Consider the following 23,466-nt stretch of genomic DNA (forward strand, 5'->3'; position numbering starts at 1 on the left):
CCTCCAGCTAATGCCTTATTTGATTGGTGTCTTTGAACTTCGCTACGTCTCTGCAGAGGGCTTGGACTCTGGTCTCTGCAAATTCCCTGGGGCCCTACTGTCACCCAGCCTCTTTCTGGGGTAGCTCTGGGTGGAGCTGGCTAGGAAGGAACTATAGAATGAATGAAGCCCAGGACACCCACTGCTGGTCTGGCCCTGCCTCACATGGTCCTTCTCCTAGGAGGCTCCAAGTGAGAGGTCAGTGCCCTTGCTTGTTTGGCTGTGTTAGAAAGGGGTGTCCTCATGTTGCCTGCACCCCCTTCCTAATGCCAGCTTCCTTTCTCAACCAGAGCCCTGTGCGCAGCTCTCTAGACTTCCAGGTAAATAAATAAGAGCTTCAGTCTCCGCATTTCCTATCCTCCTCAGGGACTGATGGCTGCGAGATTAGAACTATTTAGAAGGCATTACTTAATTAGGTAGCAAATGCAAAGCTTACTTTGATTTTGTAAATTCAGTAGGCACAAGTGCCCACCCACCTGTTCCGGTTGCCATAACAACTTTAAATTTCATTTGTGGTCTCCGCTGATGTGTTCTCTTTGTTTGTGTGTGTATGTGTGTTTTGTGTGAGTGTGTGGGTTCTCTGCCCATCCTCCTCTTCCCCTGTACCCCTACCGTGGTGCCTTCTGGTTCATCCCATTCTTTTTCATGCCCCTCTTCTGTCCTTCATTTCCTTCCAGCCTCTCTCTCTCTCTCTCTCCCTTGTCTCAGTATCGGGGTTTAGGGTAGAATATCTTCATCCATTGCCAGAACCCATGAGCCAAGAGTTCTCACAGGCTCTCTCAGGAGCTTTAGGCCCAGGGTGTACATGGCTGTCGATCTGAGGTGATTTCAGGGACACCGAGAAGGCCCTGAGAGCCCCCTAAATCAACCTAACCCAGTGCCATGGTACCTGAAATGTCCCCATTCAGAATTTGTAACCCTGGTCCCCTCCCCTCAGGGGACGGTGAGTGCTTTGGTGGGATAAGCTGTCAGCAGGCTCTTGGGAGGAAATGGTGACTGGCTGGATGGGTGCTGCTGGTTGTGGGGAGGAGCAGGAGGGCATCGGATCCCTGCAGGGGGAGGAGAAGTGCAGGAAGAGAGTGACGGCAGAGGGCATCTCTGAGGTTGCACTTTCTGCTCTGCAGACTTCTGTCTAGGAGAAGTTCCCCTTTTTGGCCTGTGTTTAGAACTTGAGACACGTGTGGGCCTGGGTACGGGATGTTGGCTTCCCCAGGCTTCTGGGACACTGGGACAAGGTTGACCTGACACTTCACCGACGCAGGAGGCTTCTCTGGGGGCTGCTGAGCAACAGGGAGGCCTGACTACAATTGGCCTGGAACACGACCTAAAAGCAGAGATGGAGGGATGTTGCCATGAAATGGCTGCCCGGTTTCCTTGAGGAATGGCACCATATCGCAGGCTCAACACCAGTCATAAGTTCATATTAGTCCCTGGAAGTAGCTACGTCAGTCTTGTAAGAGGGAGTCCATGCTGTTGGGCTCAGAGGTCATCTTCTTCCCTGTCACCAGGGCTCCATTCACTGGGTCAAAATGTCAAGGGCAGAGGCTGGCTGACCTATTCAGGATCCTGCCCTTTTGGTTGTTCAATGCCCCGTCTGTGGGAATGCTATCTAGTGGGCATTGAGAAGATCCATATACTTTGTCCCCTTGTTCCAATCTTGTTCCTTCCAGCCCCCTGCCCAGACGATCTTTAAGCCATTCACCACGGCCCAGGAGTATGTGACGATCATAACTCCTTCAAACTACCACAGCAGGTCGGTGATCACTGAAGTGTCTGAGGCTCTCTCCACCGCGAGGCTTTCCCTTCACTCCTGACTTTCAGGGCCACCTCTGAGTCAGGCTTTAGGGAGATGGTCGTCTAGTTATCACACTAGTGTATGGAGTCAACTACATGTGAAAGAGGTCCAGGGCTTTCCTTCTCCACCAGCTGGTGATGGGGACTCCCTACAGGTATGAACTGAGGGTAACACATTGTGCAACAGAAGTAGGTGACGTGAGGTCTGGATCACAGGTTTGTGCCCTGTGGACCTGCTTGGCCGGTCTTGAATGTGCCATTCCATGATGGAATGCTTCAGTGTCCACACAACTTAGGGCCTGAAAACACCCAGATCATGATGGACAGCTCTGGAATCATGGTACTTTGATGTCCCACGGTCAGGTGCTCAATCCCTGCTAGGGCCCAATAGCATACTTGAAGCTGCTTTCTTAATGGTGAGATTTTTTTTTTTGCTCAGATAGCTCAGCCTTGCTCTACAATTCTAGGATTTTGTTCTGCAAGTTCTCTGCTTAAGCCTGCTAGACACCCCAAACAACATTGTCATCTACCCCAGAAATTGGTAACATCATGGAATCTACCAGGTCTTACGGCACCAAGCGAGGGCCTCTCTCTTAAAGACGGACGTTCAAAGTCCAATGATTTCGCCTTTACTTTGGAGGAAATATATCAATATGCCATGACTGCTGAACCTTTAAAAAGTTTACTGATGCGGCAGGCTTCTGGGTCTTTGAGGAGCTTCTCGCTCACCCCTGGTGCATATGTCTTAGCAGGGCTTCTGAGTACTTGTCACTTCCTGCTCACATGACCTGTTACGATGATGTAGCAGGGTACTGGGCCAGTCTAATGTTCTGTGGCATGTTCAGAAAATCAAGGTCCCTTTGCACTATATGGTGACAGAGAGCAGAAAAGTTAACTAGATCTAGGGCAAGACCACTGAAATGTATGTAAGCTGTGCATTCCAGCTGAATGCAGACTTATTCTGATCCTCCTTGAAGGGGATGGAGAAAAAGGCGCTCACATGATTGAGAACCTGCACACCAAGTGTTGGAGGCTGTGTGGATCTCTTCTACTAAAGATATCTGGAAAAGGAGCTGCCATTGAGGCTAGCACTTGGTTAAGTTTACAATTGTCCGTTGTCACGTTCCATGACCCATTTGATTTGCTGATGAATTAAATGGGTATAAGATATGGACCACTGCCTTATATCCTGTAAAACTGAACGTGACACTAGTCTCTATCATTCCACCTAAGATACAGTATTGCTTCCGTTTTATTCTGTTGGCCCAGTGTGCGTGCGTGTGTGTGTGTGTGTGTGTGTGTGTGTGTGTGTGTGTGGTGACGGAAGACTCCAACTTGGCTTTTTCTATCCTAATGACTCTACTACACAGGCCAGGGAGAGTTCTGCCAACCCGTAGGTCTGTCCATCTAGATTACTCACTCAGGGATTTGGGAAATTACAACTGAGTGAGGATGCAAACCCCTGGATCCACTGGGAAATGGGCGTAAGTCAGGAGTCCATTTACGACATGGCCTCTCTGTGCTCCCGCCCTGACAGTGTCCCTTGGTATCAGATCAATATGCTCAGACCCTGTATCCAACACCCTTTGGAGTTTTGGGGCATTTTCTTCTCTCCTGTATACAATTAAGTTTGTGAACTCATCCTAGAAAAAGTGCTACAGACCTCATTGCTGAATATCACTACCATCGCCTTCAAAATACTCCGCATGGGAAGCTGTGCACTGATGCCAGTGCCTAGTCCACCCCTCAAAGCAATTTTGGAACTCTTTTTCTGGAATGGCCATCAGAGCTGTCATCAGATTACCCTTGATGTCCTGAATGTAATCAAATGTCTTCCTTTCAATATTTCCTTGATCTTTGGGTAAAGAAAGAAGTCACTGGGGGCCAGATCAGGTGAGTAGGGAGGGTGTTCCAATATAGTGATTTGTTTACTGGCTAAAAACTCCCTCACAGACAGTGCCGTGTGAGCTGGTGCGTTGTCGTGATGCAAGAGCCATGAATTGTTGGCGAAAAGTTCAGATCGTCTAACTTTTTCATGCAGCATTTTCAGCACTTCCAAATAGTAAACTTGGTTGACTGTTTATCCAGTTGGTACAAATTCATAATGAGTAATCCCTCTGATATAAAAAAAAGTTAGCAACATTGTTGCAACAAGTTCGCGAACTTAATTGTCCGACCTCATACAATGACCTGGTAAATGCCCCAAAGTTCTTTCAGGGCAGGATTGGGAATGTTGCGACGGTATGTATTTTCTGAGGCATTTTCAGGGTCCTTTTTCAAGAGGACATGTTCTCTTCTTCCATTGATGGTCTCTGGGTCCAAGAACTGTCTCAGGACTGGAAACTGGATTGGGGATTATAATTTTCTATTGTGGCGGCCAACATTCTGCTCATCCCTCTTTGACCGTTTTTGGTTATATTAGTCAAGCAATGCCTTTGTTGGCAGAAAGCATCTATCTCACCTCTGGGAACATCATGGATTATCAGTCATTGCAACAGATTCCAGCAGGTCCAGGCTATAATTCCAGTCTTGCTGCCTATCATGGAATTGCATTCGCTTTGCTTTTGACTTGGTCCTGGTTACTATGGAATATTAGCCCCATTGACCTTTGGGAGCCATGGCAGCATTGCCCACTGGTTTCCCTGGCCTCAGACAGTAGCCTCTGACCTTCAGATCACAATGCCCCATTATTTTTATTGCTTTAGTGAAGGGAATGTTTTCCAGGCCCTCCTGAGGCACGTAGTCAGTTAGCATGTTCTCTGGTCTAACATAGTACGTCTGTCCCATCCAGGGTACCTCTCTGAGCCTTTTGTTCTCTTCCTCAATAGTCTGCCAAGGCAGTTCTGGCATTTCCACCTCATATACTGTAGGCCATTATTCTTTTCAACCTTCAAGGAGCCATGCCAACCGTCTATTAGAACGGGCTTGGGAAGTCCATGCCAGGGCGCTAAATCCTGAGTCATGGAAAGGTGCTCTTCCATCAAGAAACTGTCCGCAACTCAGCCTCACCACTCTCAAGGTCCATGCCCAGGCACACTCTCCACGTTCCTGCCGGCTTTGTTGCAGCTTTTTGCTGAATGATCTCTTTCCTTCCATAAGGAGTGACATACTTCTCTAGTCAAGTCGTGCTAAGAATTGGTCCTAGGTATTAGCCTACAAACCTAGAGAGGAGGTGCAGACACCCCGGAGGAACCCCCTTGAGGAGGATAAGAATCGTCTTGTGAGCCATTAGCCTCTGGTGAGGCTTTTGCGTAGATCCATCCAAATGGAAACTTGTCTCTTACAAGTGCGAGGGGCCACTGCCACCGGCCCAGAGGATTCAGAGAATCTGAGACTTCAATATTCTCAAGGGTACCAACCCAAATGTCCTTATTGTGGGTCCCAGGGTCCCGTCTGTTCCTTGCTGGAGCCTTGCATCAGCCCTAGCAAGCTTGCTGGGGTGGTGACTCCAACCACCTTTGTAACTGCCATTCTTATAACCTGACGTGGAGCCTGGTATTCTGCTCGGGCTGCCTCTCAGTTGCAGGAGACGGAACCTGTATAACGTGGCCCCAGACACCGTCTGGCTTTCTAGTCCATTGTTTGCCTGATCTGAGCCTGTCATATTTTACCTTCAGAACTTACAGTGGCAGTTAGCAACCAATGCTGCCATCGTCATAATTAACATTACGCCCAACATTTTTAAGTCTAGGCTAAGTGCTTCTCAGTGATCTATTCTGAAGAAACAGTTTTTTAAGCAAAGCTTTCATGGAATGATGAATTATTAGAAAAATAAAAAGATATTGGTGATGTAAGTCTACTTTTCTATAATTATTAGATCCAACAGACATAAAATTACTTTGCCGAGTTGCTATAAGATGTTCCACCTGCTTGCTCTCAGTTTCTGTACTTAATCTTGTCAGAGACTGGTAGCAAACCGGTCATGGGCTGGGGTGGGCCCATAGACGATACTTTGAGTACCACCCTGCTGTGTAAGTCAGTGCATTTCATTTGGCTGGTGTTTCGTCTGAGTTCATTTCACCACAGGTAAGCATTTCAGCAGTTGTGAACTGTAGCTCACTATGCTGGGCTTGTCTCACCCCACTTGTCACCATGCTGGGCTTATCCCACCCCACTTGTCACTATGCTGGGCTTGTCCCACCCCACTTGTCACCATGCTGGGCTTGTCCCACCCCACTTGTCCTTGTTATCGTGTGGTTGGCATGTGATCTTAATCAGGACTTTACACAGAAGGTCTACTTCCTACACTCACTCTGGCACCAAATTCTTCAGTTGGGTTCCCCTGAGCCAGGTAAAAGCATTACCTGAGCCAAAGAGGTGCGTGCATGTAGTTTCCTTGGGAGGTGATTTTAGGAAGCAGTGGGAGGGGAGGGGTAAGTAGTACAGGGAAGGGAAGAAAGCTGAAAAGTGTGTCACTGTGGAAGTTACTCTTGTGGGAACCTGGGCGCAATTCTACCAGGAAACTTGGAAACAGATTCGGGCATTCCTCAGAGTTATTTTACCCAAGGATTATTGGCTGATGCCTTCTGCTGGCAGACTGGCTCAGCATTTCTGGACTGCCCTGCAGATTTTCAGACTGTGAGAAAGCTCTTAGAGGTGGTATATATGCTTGCTGCAGGATGCCACCCAACAAGGGATCTATCTGGGCAGGAGATTGCCAGCATCTGTTACAGAGAGGTACCAGAAAGGCCACTTAAAGAGGCAGAGGCACAAGGTCATCCTCAGGCACATACCAGGGGTGGGTGGAGACGACAGAGGAGTGCCGGTGCATGCAGGTTATTGAAAAGCTACAAGTAGGGTGCAGAAAACAGCACGGTGTGATCAGAAAATAGGGTACAGTCCAGGTCTCTCAGTGACCAAAGATTTTTGCATCTGGGGGCAGGCGTCTTGCTACTCAGGTTTTGGGTGAGGAGGCTGGTCGTTCATTAAAGAATGAGACTGGGCAGAGCTATTTCTGTACCAAAGAGTTAGGTGGGGTAAAGATCTACAGACATTTTGTGGGTTAACTTAAACAAGGGATTTTTAACTCTTTTTCTGAAAATGCTGCTATGCGATAGCCGTGCCTCCAAGGTCTGGGGTCAGCCAAGGTGGGCGGCTAGGCCTCCACGCCTGCTGCAAGCACAGCAGCTTTGCATCCATCGTCTTCTGGATCAGACTTTATTTGAAACAACATTTCTGCTTCTAACAGAGTGCTTGACAACCATGGCTCTCAATCTGCGGAGCTGTGATTGATCTACTGTTGGGTGAATCCATTTTCCATGTCAGAAGGTCAAGCCTTGGGGCAACTGATGTCCCGTACCGGAGGCCCTGGCACTTAGGGAATGTCCCTGAGTCTCCTTGAGAGTAGCAGTGCCACTTAAAACTTTTATTTCTTCCATAGCTCTCTAAACTGAGCAGGCGGGGTGTTCAGCAGTAGTCATCATGTATCTCCCGAATGACATGTATTTATGTTGGAAAACAACCCTGCTGGGAGTCCTGGGGAAGGTGTCAATTCATTTCCAACTAAGAAGGATTTCAGAGGGTTTGTTTATCTGCCTCCGCTCCAAACATTAGCCTCTCTTCCTCTCTCCTTTCATGGGACGACACATTTGGACCCGGCAGACACACACTTCTTCCTTACAGCGGCTGCCCGCCTAGCACCTTGGACAGGGACACATGAGGCCATTTCCAAGACTATTTCTCTCCGGGGGACAATTTACTCGTTGCTCTGTGCATGTCAGCAGAGCTCTTAAATTTCGAAGACAGTTGGATGAAATTGGATGTAGCCAATTTGCATCTTCAAATCGATTTTATACACATGGGCGTGTGCACTCACATCTCTGGGGACAAGGGGGGTGGTATTTGACAGCTCATGGGCAATGATATGACAGTTTGCTCTGCTTGCCTTTGCGCATGGGCCTACGTAACCTTGCACCTCAGTCTTCTTTCATGGAAATGGGGTTGGACTGGGTGATCTCCGAGGTCTCCTTTAGCTTTAGTGTTCTATGGTTTTACATCTGTAGGGAAAGAGGGTGGTAAGAAAACCAGTGGAGCGTGTACTGTGCAGCTGAACCGCAACTGAAATCGGCAGAGTAAAAATGTGCTTTGCACAATCCTGGCCTCAGACTGAGGCTCAGTGTTTGGATGTTATTGTGATGAGCTGTTCAGGAGGTGTGGAGGGTGAGGGGACAGCCTTCTTGTGCCCAGGGTAACCTGCTGCCGGCTGGGCACAGTTGGGATGGACTCTGGGTGACACAGAGGGTCATTGCATCTCTCTGAGCCTCAGTCACCTCACCCGGTAGAGTGAAGCCAAAAATAACCCCTCTCAGGGTGGTTGAGGAGAATAAGCATGTATTTGCTAGAATATCACAGGCACCTGTCCATTTTAGGTTCCTGGCCCTGCATCTGGAGTGGTGAACATGGTCGCCTCCACAGCTGGACTCTTCTCACTCTTCATCTTTATCTCTTACGGCTCCCACAGCTCAAGGACTTTCTCCCTGCAATTGTGCTCTCACTTTCTCTCCTGCATCATTAATTTTTACCTCTCTGTTCTCTACTAGAGTGTTCCCATCAGAATACAAACATGCTATAATATCTTCAATCTTAAAAAAAAGTCTCCCTTGACCCCCCACATCCCTCTTCAGCTACTGCTCAATTTCTCTGCTTGCGTTGGCAGCAAAATTCTCTGGTAACTTGCTGTCTCCACGTCCTCACCTCCAATTCTTCCGTGAGCCCATTCCATTCAAGGTTGCATGCCTACCACCTCACAGAAATAGCTCCTGCCAAGGTCGTCTATTGCTAAATTCAGTGGTCAATGCAGAGAGGTCATGTTGACTTGTCAGCAGCACTTGTCACAGTTGATCACCGTATTTCTTGAAACCCTTTCTTCCCTTGGCTTGTGCTCACTGTTCTTCAACAGTCGTCTTTGCTGGTTTTCCTCTTCTTCCTGACTTCTTACTATTGGAGTTTCCCAGTGCCCAGTTTTCAGACCTCTTACCCTTTTCTATGCTCCTTCTCAGATTTCTATGTCTGGCCCCCATTCTCTCCTTTGATTATAGACCAATATATCCCGCTTGCTCAACACTGCTGCTTGGCTGTCTAGTAGGTACCTTGAACTTAACATCGCCGATGCTGCACACATCTTAGAAGCTGGCAAACCAGACTTCCCCATTTTAGTAATGGGCAAATATATTTTTTCCCGAGGTTAAGAACGAACACCTTCGAGTCATCTTTGACTCTCTCTTCCTCTTAGTCTCTGCAGCCAATCTGTCAACAGAGCGAGGCAGCTCTATCTTCCAAATAATGTTGCCTCCAATCCCTTCTCCTCGTCTCCACCACAACCACCCAGGAGCAAATCACCACGATCTCTTGCTTATCTATGGCAATAGTCCACTAACTCATCTCCTTGCTTCCGCTCTTGCTCCTTATAGTCATGGTTTAGAAGAATAATTTAAAAACATAAGTCAGATCATGTCGTGACTCAGTGCAAAGCAATCCAGTACATTCCCAGCTTTCTCAGAATAAGTTCTATGTGATCTGGGCCTTCTCCCCGTCTCTGACCTCACCTTTGCCCTTTGCTCACTCGGTTCCAGCCACATTACATTCTGATGTGCCAAGCATGTTTCCCCTCGAGGGCTTCGCACCTGCTGTTCCCTCTGCCTGGAATGCTCACCTCCCAAGACGATCATATTGTTCACTCCCTTACTGCGTTCAGGTCTGTACACAGACGGCCCCTCCTCAGAGCGCCGTTCCTGTACATCCTATCTAAAATACACGTTTGTCATTCTCCCTTAATTTTTCTTTTTACTTTAAACATTTTACAGCTTTATTGAGGTATAATTGGCACACAATAAACCACGCATATTTAAAGTGCACCATTTTGATAAGTTTTGACATACGTTATCCATCAGTGAAACCACCAGCACAATCAAGATAAGGAACTCATCCATTACTTTCAAATGTCTAGTCATGCTGCTTCGTAATCTCTTCCTGCTTCTCCCCCACACAAGTAATTACTGATCTGCCTTCTGTCACTATAGGTTAGTTTGCATCTTACAGAATTTAGTATAAATGGAATCATACAGGATGTATTCTTTTTTTAAATTTTTATTTATTTTTATTTTTTTTATTAGTTTCAGGTGCACAAGACAAAGTAATACTTAGACGTTTAACATTTATATCCCTCACACTGTGTGAATCCCCCTCCCCCATCCACTGTCCCTCTGACATTGTACAGAGCCATTACATTTCCACTGTCTCTATTCCTAATGCTGTAATCCGCTTCTTGTAGGTATATACATATACACATACATATACGTATATATACGTGTATATACATATACATATATATATATATATATAAACTTGTAGTTGACATTCATTATTGTTCAGCTTAGGATGTATTCTTTTTGTCTGTCTAGCATTTTCTTTTTTCATATGCTTATTTACCATCCATATGTCTTATTTGGTGAAGTGTCTGTTCAAAGCTTTTATCCATTGTATTGGTTTTCTGGTGCTGCATAATCAACGATTATAAACTTAGTGGCTTAAAACAACACACTAGCTGTCTCATCTGGAGACCATTCTGAACTCTTAGAGGCTGCCTGAAGTTCCTTGCCATGTGGCTCTCTCCATGGGCAGTTCAAAACATGGCTTTTTGCTTCTTCAAGACTAGCAAGTGAATAGCTCTCTCTCTGGCCTGCTAAGATGGAGTCTTATATAACATAAGGTAATCATGGGAGTAGCATCTTATCAACTTTCCTGATTCCTATTGGTTAAAAGCAAGTCATAAGTTCTCCCTGCACTCAAAGAGAGGTGATTATACCAGGACATGACTCGTTGGGTGTCACCTTAGAGTGTGTTCACCAATCTATTATTTTATTGGGTTGTCTATTTTTTAAAAATTATTGAACTTTGAAATTTCTTTATATATTCTGGATATAAGTTTTCAGTTAAATATATAGTTTTCTCCCAGTCTGTGGCATGTTGCTTCATTTTCTGAACTGTGTCTTTCAAAGATCAGAAGGGTTAAATTTTGATGAACTCCAGTTTTTCAATTTGTTCCTTTATGGATCATGCTTTTGGTGTTGGATCTAAGAAATCTTTACCTAACTTAAAGTAAAAAAGAGTTTTTTCTGTATTTTCTTTGAGAAGTTTCATGTTTCATAATTAAGTCCATGATCAATTTTAAGATAATTTTGTGTATTAGGCCAAGATAGGGACTGAAGTTTATTTTTTGCACATGGATAGCCACTTGTTTGGATATTGGTCTGCAGTTTTATTGTAATGTCTTAATCTTGTTTTGATGTCAGAGCAATGCTGACCTCAGAGAATAAGTTGGGAAGTATTCCTTTTTTTCAATTTTCCAGGAGAGTTTGTATAGAATTAATATTACTTCTTCCTTAAAGTTTTGGTGGGATTTGCCAGTGAAACTATCCAGGCCTGGAATTTCTTTCTGGGAAGAAATTTCTTTAATAGAGATAAGGTAAATCAAGTTATTGATTTCTTTTTGATTGAGCATTGGTGGTTTGTGTATTTTAAGGAATACTGCATTTAAGTTGTTCAGTTTATTAGCATACTGGTTTTCATAATACTCCATTATTATCCCTTTAATATCTGTAGGATCTGTAGTGATGTTATCTCTCATTCTCGATATTGGTAATTCTTTGGGATTTATAATATACATCTTTAACTAAAGTCTACCTTTAAGTGATATTATAGTACTTCTTATAAGAACCTTACACAGTATACTTCCATTTTTGCCCTAACATCCTTTGTGCTATTGTTGCCTCACATTTTACTTTTACATGTTATAAAGCCCACACTACATTATTATTATTTTTGTGGAATCGGTTATCTTTTAAAGATTTTTAAATAATGAGAAACAAATGTTGATACTGTTTACCTGTGTGTTTATCACATCCAGGGCTCTTCATTCCTTTCTGTAGATCCATGTTTCCATCTGGTATCATCTTCCTTCTGCCTGTAGGACTTTCTTTACCATTGCCTGTCCTCCAGGTTTGCTAGTGATGAATTCTTTCAGTTTTTTTATGTCTCCAAAGTCATCGTTTTGCCTTTGTTTTTTTAGAAGATAGTTTAGGTTGACAAATTTTTCTTTCAGTTACTTAAAGATGTTGCTTCACTGCTTTCTGGCTTGCATGGCTGCTGATGAGATATTTGCTCTCACAGTACGCTTGTCACTCTGGACACAACATGCCATTTTTTTCCTTCTGGTTGCTTTTAAGATTTTCTGTTTATCACTGGTTTTAATCAATTTGACTATGATGTATCTTGGTGTAGTTTTCTTCATGTTGCTTATGCTTTGCATTTATGGAGATTCTTGAAGCCATAGATTTATAGTTTTGATCACCTTTGGAAAAATTTCAGCCAATATTCAAATATTTTTCTGTCTTCCCTTTTTTGCTCTCTGATTCCAATTCCACATATATGAGACAACTTGAAATTGTCTAATAGCTTACAGATGCTGTATTCATTTAAAAAATTCTCTGAGTTTAATTTTGGATAGTTTCTATTGATATTTTAATGTTTTAATATTAGTAATTAGTAATATTAGTAATTAGTAATATTATGACTTTCTCCTCATCACAAATTGTATTTTCTTGTTTCTTTTGTATACCTGGTAAGTTTTGATTGGATTCTAGCCATTACGAATTTTGCCTTTTTGGGTGCTGGATATTTTTATTTTCATATAAATATTTTTGAGCTTTGTTCTGTCATGAAGTTAAGTTACTTGGAAATAATTTGACCTTTTGGGTCTCGTGCTTAAGCTTTATTAAGTGGGATCTAAATAGTGTTCAGTGTAGGGCTTATAATTTTTCACTATTGAGTCAAAATCCTGGAATTCCGAAGTTTTACAGTATGGCTGGTGGGAACAGACATTATTCCTGGCCTTGTGTGAACACTGGGCATTGTTCCCTCTAATCCTTTTGTGTGGTTCTTTTCTTAGCCTTGGATATTTTCCACATACACGTGTGCTGATCGGTACTCAGCTAACCACTCAGTGGGACCCTTCTCCTAATCGCCAGTGTTGTCTCTCTGTGTGTACTTCCTTCCTCTTCTACTCTGTCCTGGAACTCTAGGTGCCTGGACTCTCAACTCTGTCTCCTCAACTAAAAGAGTCTTCTGGTTCCCCTCTGGGTTCCTCTTCCTTGTTCCTTGACCTGCAAACTCTCTCAAGCTGGGAATACTGTAGTGCCTACTTTATTTATTTCCTGTCTCTCAGGAATCACTGTCCATTGTTGCCTGATGTTCAGTATCTTAAAAAGTATATATACATATACACATGCAGAGGGTGCCAAAAAAATGTATACTCATTTTAGGAAAGGAAAAAACTGTATTAAAATTACGCAGATGGTCACCACTTTGAGCTCCTCTTGTAATTGCAGAAGTCAAACGTGACTTGCATTCGTCTTTTGTGATTGGTATATATTGAGTATTATAATTTTAATACAGTTTTTTTCCTTTCTTAAAATGTACATACATCTTTTTTTGCACCCTCTGTATATATGAGGTCAGACAATTAAGTTCACGAACTCATCCTAGAAAAAGTGCAACATACTTCATTGCTGAGTATCACTACGGTCACCTTCGAAGTACTCCCCTTGGGAAGCTATGCACCCATGCCAGCGCCTAGTCCACCCTTCAAAGCAATTTTGGAACTCTTTTTTTGGAAAGGCCATCAGAGCTGTCATCGTATTACCCTTGATGTCCTGAATGTCATCAAAATGTCTTCCTTTCAATATTTCCTTTATCTTAGGGTAAAGAAAGAAGTCACTGGGGGCCAGATCAGGTGAGTAGGGAGGGTGTTCCAGCACAGTTATTTGTTTACTGGCGAAACACTCCCTCACAGACAGTGCCTGTGAGCTGGTGCATTGTCGTGATGCAAGAGCCGTGAGTTGCTGGTGAAAAGTTCAGATTGTTGTTGTCTAACTTTTTCCACGCAGCCTTTTCAGCACTTCCAAATAGTCAACTTGGTTAACTGTTTGTCCAGTTCGTAAAAATTCATAATGACTAATTCCTCTAATATCAAAAAAAGGTTAGCAACATCGTTGCAACAACTTCACAAACTTAATTGTCAGACCTCATATATTCAGTATTTTAATGTTTTAGGCAGGAGGGTAATAGCCCCTCTTATTTGACTGGAAACTTTAATCCTCCTTTATTTTTCCTCATAATTTTTATCTCCATCTGACATTATGTATTCCTCTTTGTTACGAGAATGCATACTTCAGGAGAGCAGGGATTTTGTTGTTGTTGTTCACTGCGGAGTTGCCTTTAGCTAGAGCAGCACCTGTTATACAATAGGAGCTCAATACATATTTCTTAGTGGATGGAAGGGTGACTCAAGCAGTGAGTGTGTCCTAACACCAGCTCCCACTCCGGCCACACAGGTTTCCCTATGCCCCCTACCCCTGTCGGAGCTATGCCTCTGTGCTTCTGCTCACGCTCGTTCCTACCCGACAAAACTCCACTCCTCTATGAAATGTTTGCCCATCTTTCAAGCTCCAGCTCCCGTATGTCCGCCTCCATAAGTACTTCTCTGATTAATCTGGCTGACCTGGATCTCTCCCCTCTCCAAGCCTTTTCTGCACTTAGAGTCAGAACCACGTAAGTTCCAACTTCAGTGCTCCCTAGTAAGGTGATGTAAGCGTTCTGAGGACCTTCGCCTGGTGCTATCCCTCTGCACCCAGCACAGGGGTGGTCTCAAGAAATCCACGTTAGCAATGGTTGGGGTTGCTGCCCTTTGCCTGACTTGTGGGTGGAGAGGTTCTTTTGTTCTTCCTCAGTTTCCAATACTCCCACGATAGTGCCTGGCAATATTCCATGGGTTGGTGACCTGTCCTCTTTGAAGTTTCCAGAAACCAGGGTGTCTTAATTGGGTTGGAGCAGAGAATTTGGAAGCTGTTTGAGGTTTAGAGTTGAAGCACGGGGAAGAAAAGAGGATCTAATGAGGGTGAGGAACTAATATTTGTTGAGCATTTATCTCATCTGGTCACTTTGTCATGATCTCTTTTAATTGCCTTCACAGAGCTGTAGCCTCACTGTGCCAATATCAAGGCTGACGTGTTGAAACAGTATTGCTTATAAATGAAGATAGATAACAGAGAGTGATTGGATTTATGCCAAACTGGCTGCTATGGACTAAATTGGGTGCCCCTCAAATTCATATGTTGAAGCCCTAACCCCCAATGTGGTGGTGTTTGGAAATGGGGCCTATGGGAGGTAATTGGGGTTAGATGAGGTCACGAGGGTGGAGCCTCCATGATGAGATTAGTGCCCTCCCATCCCCTCCCCTCTCCTTTCCTCCCCCCCTCTTTTCTCTCTGTCTCTGTCTGTCTCTGTCTCTGTCTCTCTCTCTTTCTCTCTCTCCCCCCTTCTCTCTCTCTCTCTCTCTGCCATGTAAACACACAGCAAGATGGAGGCCATATGCAAGCCAGGAAGAGAGCTCTCGCCAGGACCACACTGGTACCCTGATCTTAGACTTCCAGCCTCCAGAACCATGAGAAATTAAGTTTCTGCTGTTTAAGCATCCAGTCTATGGCATTTTGTTATTGTAGCTTGAGCTAAGACACGTGTCCATCAGTATGTCATGACTCAGGAAGATTGGCAAGAGTAAATCACATCCCAGGAGAGGATATCTTGTCACTTCTCCTGCTTAGCCTTAATGAAGAGTCATGTAGTGTTTATATTCCTAAAAAATGTCCCTGAGAGTCACCCCCATAGATTGCTCAGTTGCTCTACTTTCCTTCCTGGCAGGGCTATGAGAGGGCCATCCTGCAGTGCAGCTCTTCCCAGCTTCCTCGCCCTGTCACTGGGGCCAAGGTCACCCTGATTGAGGCTGTACCAATGGGTTAGCTGCCCCTGGTGGTCCAGGCAGCTCTAAGGAGGAAGTGCCCTCCCTCTGTTAGATCGTGAAGCCCTTGAAGCATGAGGTGACCTCTGAGGGCGAACTATAGGAATCTTTGGCCTCACTCTCCAATGGATGACAGGATCCCAGGAAGACAGCTCACGCCACTGCTAGTTCCTAATCTAAGTAGCTCACGCTCCAAACCCTTTTCAGGTCTCCATGAGGTGCCCTACTGGGGCAGCTTTCTTGTCTTAAAATTTATTTCTGTACCTCACCCTGTGGGATCACCTACCCTCTGCTGCCATCAAACAGAACCACGTGACCCCTCGTTCACTCCTGACTGAGGGATGGTCTCACCACCACCCTTCTGCTCTTCCGGCAAAATGCCTGACTCTTCTCCTCCTGGTAATAGCTTTTGAAAAATGTCCTTTGTCCACTGCCCCAGTTAATGTTTCCAGGGTGATCTGAACCCCTCAGAATCTCCCCCCGCCCACCTTTGGCTGGGATTGATTTTGCCTGCCAAATAGGAGGCCTGTTGGGCCATAGAAAGAAGATACCTTGGAAGGTACCCAGCCAACCAGAAAAACCAGTGCCAGCTTTTTAAAAGCCTGTTACATGTCCTGAGGCGAGCTTCACAATGACTACAATTCTTTTCTGGGAATGTGGCCATTTGGGGCCCCGAAGATAACAGCTGGGAGGTTTTTTCCTGTTTTGAAGGTTATTTTTTTTTATTTATTTATTTTTTAATAAACACTTTCTGGTTGAAAAGAACCTGGATTTTATAAATTCATGTGTTCATGCTTATGGTTTTAGGTCTTTTATCTCTCCAGACATCAGGGAAAAAGTAACTGGCAGAAGTGAAGGTGGACTGGCCACTCTTATTTCTGTCAAACTCAGGGGAACTACTGTCAGGGCTCACATGACAAGGATAGATTTCTTGTAGAATAGACCTTGTTCCCTGGAAAGTTGGATGTGATTTGTCTTAACACTCAGATTCCCCTGCCAGGGTGTGCAGGGTATGTTTGGACACGTGGTCTTGCAAAAATGGTATCTGGAATTTTCTTGTTTTTGTAATCCTCTTGGAGATGGTTGTTTTGGGGGCTCTTGAGCACCCGAATTGGGAGTAGCACTGCTTGGCTTCCACTGGGAGCCACTGGGAGATGGGTAGATCAATTCCCTATGGCAAATCTTTAGAGAGTTGTACTGGTTGAAAGAAATTTCTCAACCTTCTCATTTATGAGTAGATCCCATGGTATCGAATGGTAGCTTACGGAATACATCTGGGGCAAATCTTAGTGGCACCTCTTCTCTGTTACGTCAGCTCTGGCACTGCTGACTCTGATGAAGGCAGCCCACCTTGGGGTAGCAGCATCCAACGGATAGAGAGTCTGGATCAGGTAAAAGGGAACATGACCCGATTGTTTAAATCATGGACCTGACTGTTCCAGAGCCCAGTGGTCTGCAACTTTGTCCTGGGAAAGGGAGGGAGAGGAAAAGGATTGGATATGCAGAAGAGCTTTCAAACTCCTTAGGATCTCAACGTGTTTTTTCTCCAGGCCTTTGAAATGGTGGCTTTACTTACTAGCAGGGTGTAGAAAATTTAAAATTGGGTTTAGTTGCCAAGTGTTCCAGCAAAAGTGGGTCTTACTCTTTTGGAGTCTAGTTTAATGAGAACTACTTAATGGTACAAACAAAAACAAAAACACGCAAAAACAAACAAACAAACAAACAAAAAACAAAATACCACCCCACCCACACACAAAATTAGCTGGGTTGATGAAGGAAGACAAAGGCAAATAAAAAAATCAGAAGTGTCCAACTGGGACCATATCAAATTTAAATCTGTTATAAATTTTGTCTGGAAAACACTTAGTTGTCATAAAACTTAGTGGGATAGCCTGAATGTTCCAGATAGATCTGATAATAAAAAGAGATTTCAGGACCATCACCGGAGGCACAAACCTGGGGATTGAGAATGTAGGTCTCAGATTCCAATTGAGCTCTTGGTGGTGGATGTTCCCAGCTCTAAAAGCCACCTGCCCCAGTGTTTACAGATTTCAAGTTGCCCTTGGTGAAGCCCCTCTCATTGTAGAAATGGTAGCACACGGTGTTAAACACCATAGCTAAATACCAAGCCAGAGGCAGATCATTTATGCCGAGAGCTGTGAATGAACGCTCTGAATGGTGGGTTTCCAGCCCTGTAACTTACCTTTATTGACTCTACGAGCATCTATCGCTTGGCTGGACGAGGTGATAGTTTACCACATCTTAGGAGGGAGACATCTCTCTGCTTCTCCCAAATGCATATTTATGACTTTTTGGACATTCTATAGAAAACGTATGTTTGATGACTAACTGAACAAAGCCTGGATTTTTCAGACGAATGTTTTACATGAGGAGCAGACAGGCTTTTCAACCGCAGACTATGTTTTTAACCAATTCCCACCGGGGAGTGAAGTCCACCAGGAACAATACTAGATCATGTGTGTGGTTTTGTTGACTCTTCTCTCGCTTTCATGCTAATTATGAACTAATACATGAGCTCATCCAAGACTCAGTACTACGATTTTATAACAGCAGTCAGGGTGAGCAGATGTAGCAGCAAAATCAGGAAAGTGTTTGAACCCCATCATTTCCATTCGTTTCTTAATGGTTTGCTATCACCTTCTGGCTGGATGGGACCTGAGCCCCCATTATGATGGAAAGGCGTCCATTGTTTTATATTCAGATCTTACTTTTCACGGCCTTCAACTAGAAGAGACCTGCAAAGACAAGGGGTCTCATACCTACCTACTGCCAGAAGGAGGTCTCCTGAGCAATGATCACAGAAACAACGCTACCCATTTTGGTAGATGTTTCTAACGCTTCAACTGCTTTATAAACAAAACTTGTGCATGGTTAGGAGCACGGACTTTGGCTCTCACTGCCTGACTTCCAGTCTGGGTTTTGCCACTTATTAGTTGTGTGGCCCTGTGCCCCGTCTCTTCATCTTTGAGCAGTAAGTAACAGGGCCAACTCCTTGGTGAGTCCAGAGAGTAGCCTGGCATATGGAAGGGTTGGCTCTGAAAGCCCATGTACTTTGCTCCTGTGCACATGAACGGAAAACTTCCCGGCTAAAATTCTTATGGCCACTGTCCATGGTGTGGCTTGCTCACCCACTCATCTGTGTGCTGGGATTGACCCAAGACTATTTACTAAGGGGAGTCTTCGCTTTGCCTGCCCGTTGATGCCTCCAGATGGAGGAGGGCTGGCTCCTCCTCAGCTGTCCTCTGTCGGGGGCTCCTGGGCTCAGCTCCTCCCAGACACCACCCTTCCCCTTGGCTCTGCTCTTGGTTAAGGGGCATGGGTTTCATATGACAGCCAGACCAGCTGCACCACAGGTGCTTTTTGGATGAACAGCCCTGGACTCATTGTCTCTCAGTACTGACTTAAAAAAAAAACTCTGCTAGGAGAAGCAGTATCTAAGGAGATTGTTCGGCTGACAACCTGGAGTCTAAAGTCTAAAAAGTCTAAATCCTATCCCAGATCAAGTCATATCACTCGAGGGGGGCACTGAAACCCCATCACTCTGTCCTTCCCCTGTCCCCTCCCCTGACCACTACTGCTTTCACTAAATGGGCCATTGGGGGGATGCTCCCAGTCCACATTGGGAGTGGCAGAAAACAAAATGCAGTAGGGCCTTCCTTACGAGGCTTCTACAGAGATGTTCCTCTCTGGTTTTAGTGCCAAGTACAGCTCTACCTCTGGTGTTTCTCTTAGGAACCTTGTGAATTATACAAATGACCAACCTTCCCTTTCCATATTGACTTCTACGACATTTAGTGTCAAGCATGTGGCCAACTCTTAAATCTTTGTCATCTTCACTTTTCTAGCCTCATTTCTAGCTTCTGCTTTGTCCCTATTTTAATTCCTTTTCTTTTGTTGATGTCAGTTTCAACCTTTGTCTTGTTGCCCTAACCTCATAAGCTTCCTGAAAACTTAGCTGTAACAAGGTGGGACTATACAATAAGTAACTCCAAGAAGCAGATGTTGTCATCCCCACTTTAAAGATGTGGAAACTGAGGCCCTGAAGGGTCTATCAACTTGCCCAAGGTCATAAAGCTAGTAGTCAGGAGATGGCCAAGGTCAAGCTCAGGCCTGGCTGACTCTGTAGCCTGGTCTTTTTTTACTCCCCCCTCATACCCAGAACTATTCTCAGAAAGAGGTATGTCGGAGCATTAGAGGAGGTGCTGGCACAAGTGGCTTCTGGGGTGAAATTAATGAGAACTGAAAGTTACACTTCTATGTTACATCTAGGAAGGACATATTTATGAAACATTTGGTCATAAGGATATAAGTAATCTGTGGAGTCAATCCCCATTGCATCGTAACCTTGATTCACTGAGACTGGTTAGCATGAGTGATTGGATTGTCAAGTTAACTGAGAGTTAACTCAGTAGACTGCACTTTTCCACCCTGACTACTGAAAGCTTGCTGTGGTCGCTATTTTCCTGCTTCAGTTACTATCCTGTAATACACATGATGGGACCATTATTACAATTCCAGATTCCATTCAACACTGAATGCAGTGCTCAAAACATAAGAGGCCCTAGTTGTGGTTCTTGATTCGGCTGACTGTCTGGAGTTTTCTGGGGCCTTGGGGTCAAGCTTGTATTTATCAGTTCTCTCTGAGCAAGATGTAGATGGACACATGGACTGTGGGGTGGGCACTGACCCCACTGCAAGCATGCCCAGGCTTCTCAACCCGCCCCACTGGCGACCTCATCCACTGACCTGAGATGAGGGCCAGGCTTCAAATTATTACAGGCAGAGACAAGTCTATTTTGCTGTGAGCTGCCTGTTTTCACTTAAAATAGAAGCTCAATGATTTTGTTTCAGTTACTTGAGAGTCTGTGTTGGAAGGATTCTGGCTAATCAAGATTTTGTTTGCCTGTATGACTTTCTCATTACCCATAACCATTTATTGAGTGCATTCTGTGCCCAGAAAAAATATGCTGGGCTTTGAGAATACAAAGATGTAGGCAGACTAGAACATTTTGATTTCATGGGGATGAACAGCAGATCACGCTGGCTATGGCTGGGTGTACATTGAAAGCAACATAAATCCTCTTCTGTGGAATATTGGAAAGAGCTCTGACTTTGGCCTCAGACCCACCACGGACATTCTGGAGGACTTGTGCATGGCTCCTTAACCCGGCTGAACCTCAGTCTCCTCCTCTGTATAGTAGGGATGCGAATGTCTATTCAGAGCTTTGTTAGAAAGATCAGAGATAACGTATGTGAAATCCTGGCACATAATATATGCTCAGTAAATAGTAGCTGGTAGCATCGTGCCTTTGAGCGTTCTCTGCTCAGAAAACCCGGGAGAACTCCCTCCCAGAGAGTGGGTGTATAATCTCCATGAGGTCTCCTTGTTTGGCAGGTTGAAGGGTCAACGCCACAGAAAGCTACTGTCTAGGGACACACATGTCTATAAATATCCCCTGCCCGTGTAAATACATGGTTGAGTGGAACCATCACGTCACAGTGAGGACACGCGTGCGCTGCTATCAGCCACTGTGCAGCAGGCAGCGTCCCCTTCCACGTCCATCAAACTGCACAGTCGCCCAACAGAGAGAACACTGTGCCATCCTTCTTCCGCACACTTTAAGCCAAAAGAGAGCAGATCAGTAGGAGAAAACGTGGGTTTATCCTGCTGAGATGAGGGCTGGGGCTGCAGGGAGTGGTAAGGAAAGGGAGAATGAGAAAGAGCGAGGTGGAGAAAGGATGCTGAGGGAAGAGAAGATGAGGAGGGACGCAGAGGGGACCCTTCTCTCGTGGCGGGTAACTTCTCAAATCCAGGAAGCCTCTTTGCCTGTCACAGACTGAAATGACACTCACAAAACTGGATAAAGTGTTGAGGACTTTTCTTGCTCTGGCCATGTCAGTGGTCCCCACCAGGGACAGTCTAACCTCTTCCTGTTCTCTTCGCATCTCTTTGCCTCTCCTCGTGCATTTCCTCTTTCCCTTTTCTTCCTTTTCAGTTGATTTCCTCCCCTCCCCTCTCCTCTGCCCTGCATCCTCATTCTCCTTTTCCAAACCCCAGGGTTGATGTACAGGTATCTCTTTCACTAACTGAACCCCACAGCCCCCATCCCCTCACCAAGCCATTAACACCCAGATGCTCAGTGGGACGCACACCCAGCCTGTTATTAATTTTAGCTCAGCTGCCAACCAAGCCATGTGCTGACTAATCCTGCAGGGTGACGTGGATGTGGGTGTCTGGGAAAATGGAGGCATCTGGAACCCGAGTCCAAGCAGCCCAGAGCCACTGGGATAGGACGAGAGGGGCAGGGGGCAGGGGATGGTACAGGTGGCGGAGGGTGAGGTGTGATGGGAGTGAGATGGTCCCCATCCTCCCCCAAGACCTGGCAGCTGCTTGGCAGGCAGCCTGAGCCCTCCAGGTGCTGAAGAAAGGCCATGCCCAGGCTGAGCAGACAGGGAGGAAGGAGCCCGGGATGGGATTCTGGAAGCCCATGTCCTCCCAGGTTACTTATCTGCTTTGAGCCTCAATTCCCCCCCTTTACCATGGAAGCAAGATTACCGCCCTGCTACTCATGGGGCTCTGCTGAGTCTCAAATGAGGTAAAGAGAGGGAAAGGACAGGAAGCCTTCTCTACAGCGAGGGCCTGGCATGTTAGCTCGGGCTGCCATAACGGACTCCCACAGATGGAGGTGGGCCTTAAACAACAGGCATTTATTGTCTCACAATTATGGAGGCTGGAAGTCTGTGATCAAGGTGTCCAAAGCATCAGTTTCTCCTGGGCCTCTCTCCTTGTCTTGTAGATGGCCACCTTGCCTTCTCACTGTGTCCTCACGTGGCCTTTCCTCTGAGCAGGTCTGTGTCTGCATTTCCTCTTTCTATAAGCCATACTGGAGGAAGACTCTCCCTAGTGACCACATTTTAACTTCATTACCTCTTTAAAGAACTCATCTCCAAATACAGTTACATCCTGAGGTCCCAGGGGTTAGGACTTCAACATGTGAATTTGGGGGGGCACAGTTCCGCCCAGAATATGTGGCTATTTCTACATGATCAGTCATCGTAGGGTCAGGGTCTGTCTTGCAGATGGGAGCATGTTTATCTGTGCAGATGGGAGGATACAGCAGTTTCCAGAGGGCCTGTGGGGGTTGAGCCAGCCAGCGATGGGAGCAGGGACCTATCAGGGAAATTTTGCATCCACCACGGCTCTTCTCCTCAGTGGCCGTTTCCCGCCACAGGTCCACTATAATAGCACGTCCAGTGGGACTTCTACTGCTGAGAATTGGTGGTGTCAGCCACTCCGTCCAGGGCATGCAAGAGGAAACAGAATTGGCACTGCCACCCCCAGTCATGGCCCCAGCCTCTCCCTCTCCTGCCTGTGAGATGAGAGGAGGGATTGGGGCGTCATGACTCATTTATCTGTGAGGAGTTCTGAGGCTTCTCTCTCCCTTTATGTCCGGGTGGGAGGGCGTCCTCTTCAGAGGCCATGGTGAGACGTGAGACGATCACTCATAGAAACTGGGGCTGTACAGCTCTCGCCCCTGCTGAGCCCTTGTTGAACTGGGGCACTGGCGGGCTCATCCTGGTGTTCTCACAGGAATGGTGTGTGAGTGGCGAGTGAGCTGGCGGGACAGCTGGGGTGTGCTGTGAGGACTTGGAGCTGAATGAGAAGATAGACCCTCATCCCTCTTCTCACTGCAGGTCTCTGGTGGCGGGAGATTGGCTGGAGCAGCCTGTGGGTGGCAGCAGGGAGAGCAGAAATAGGG

The 23,466-nt window shown here is 45.6% G+C and overlaps 1 long non-coding RNA gene across 1 annotated transcript in view; it reads left to right on the top strand.

Annotated features, from left to right (window-relative positions):
* The window catches only part of LOC141572819 (uncharacterized), a 98,816-nt gene that overhangs the window by 29,717 nt on the left and 45,633 nt on the right, over nucleotides 1-23,466 (top strand). The gene's annotated exons all lie outside the window — the stretch shown is intronic.

This window comes from Rhinolophus sinicus, linkage group LG07, assembly GCF_036562045.2.
Source record: "Rhinolophus sinicus isolate RSC01 linkage group LG07, ASM3656204v1, whole genome shotgun sequence".
Classification (NCBI taxonomy): domain Eukaryota; kingdom Metazoa; phylum Chordata; class Mammalia; order Chiroptera; family Rhinolophidae; genus Rhinolophus; species Rhinolophus sinicus.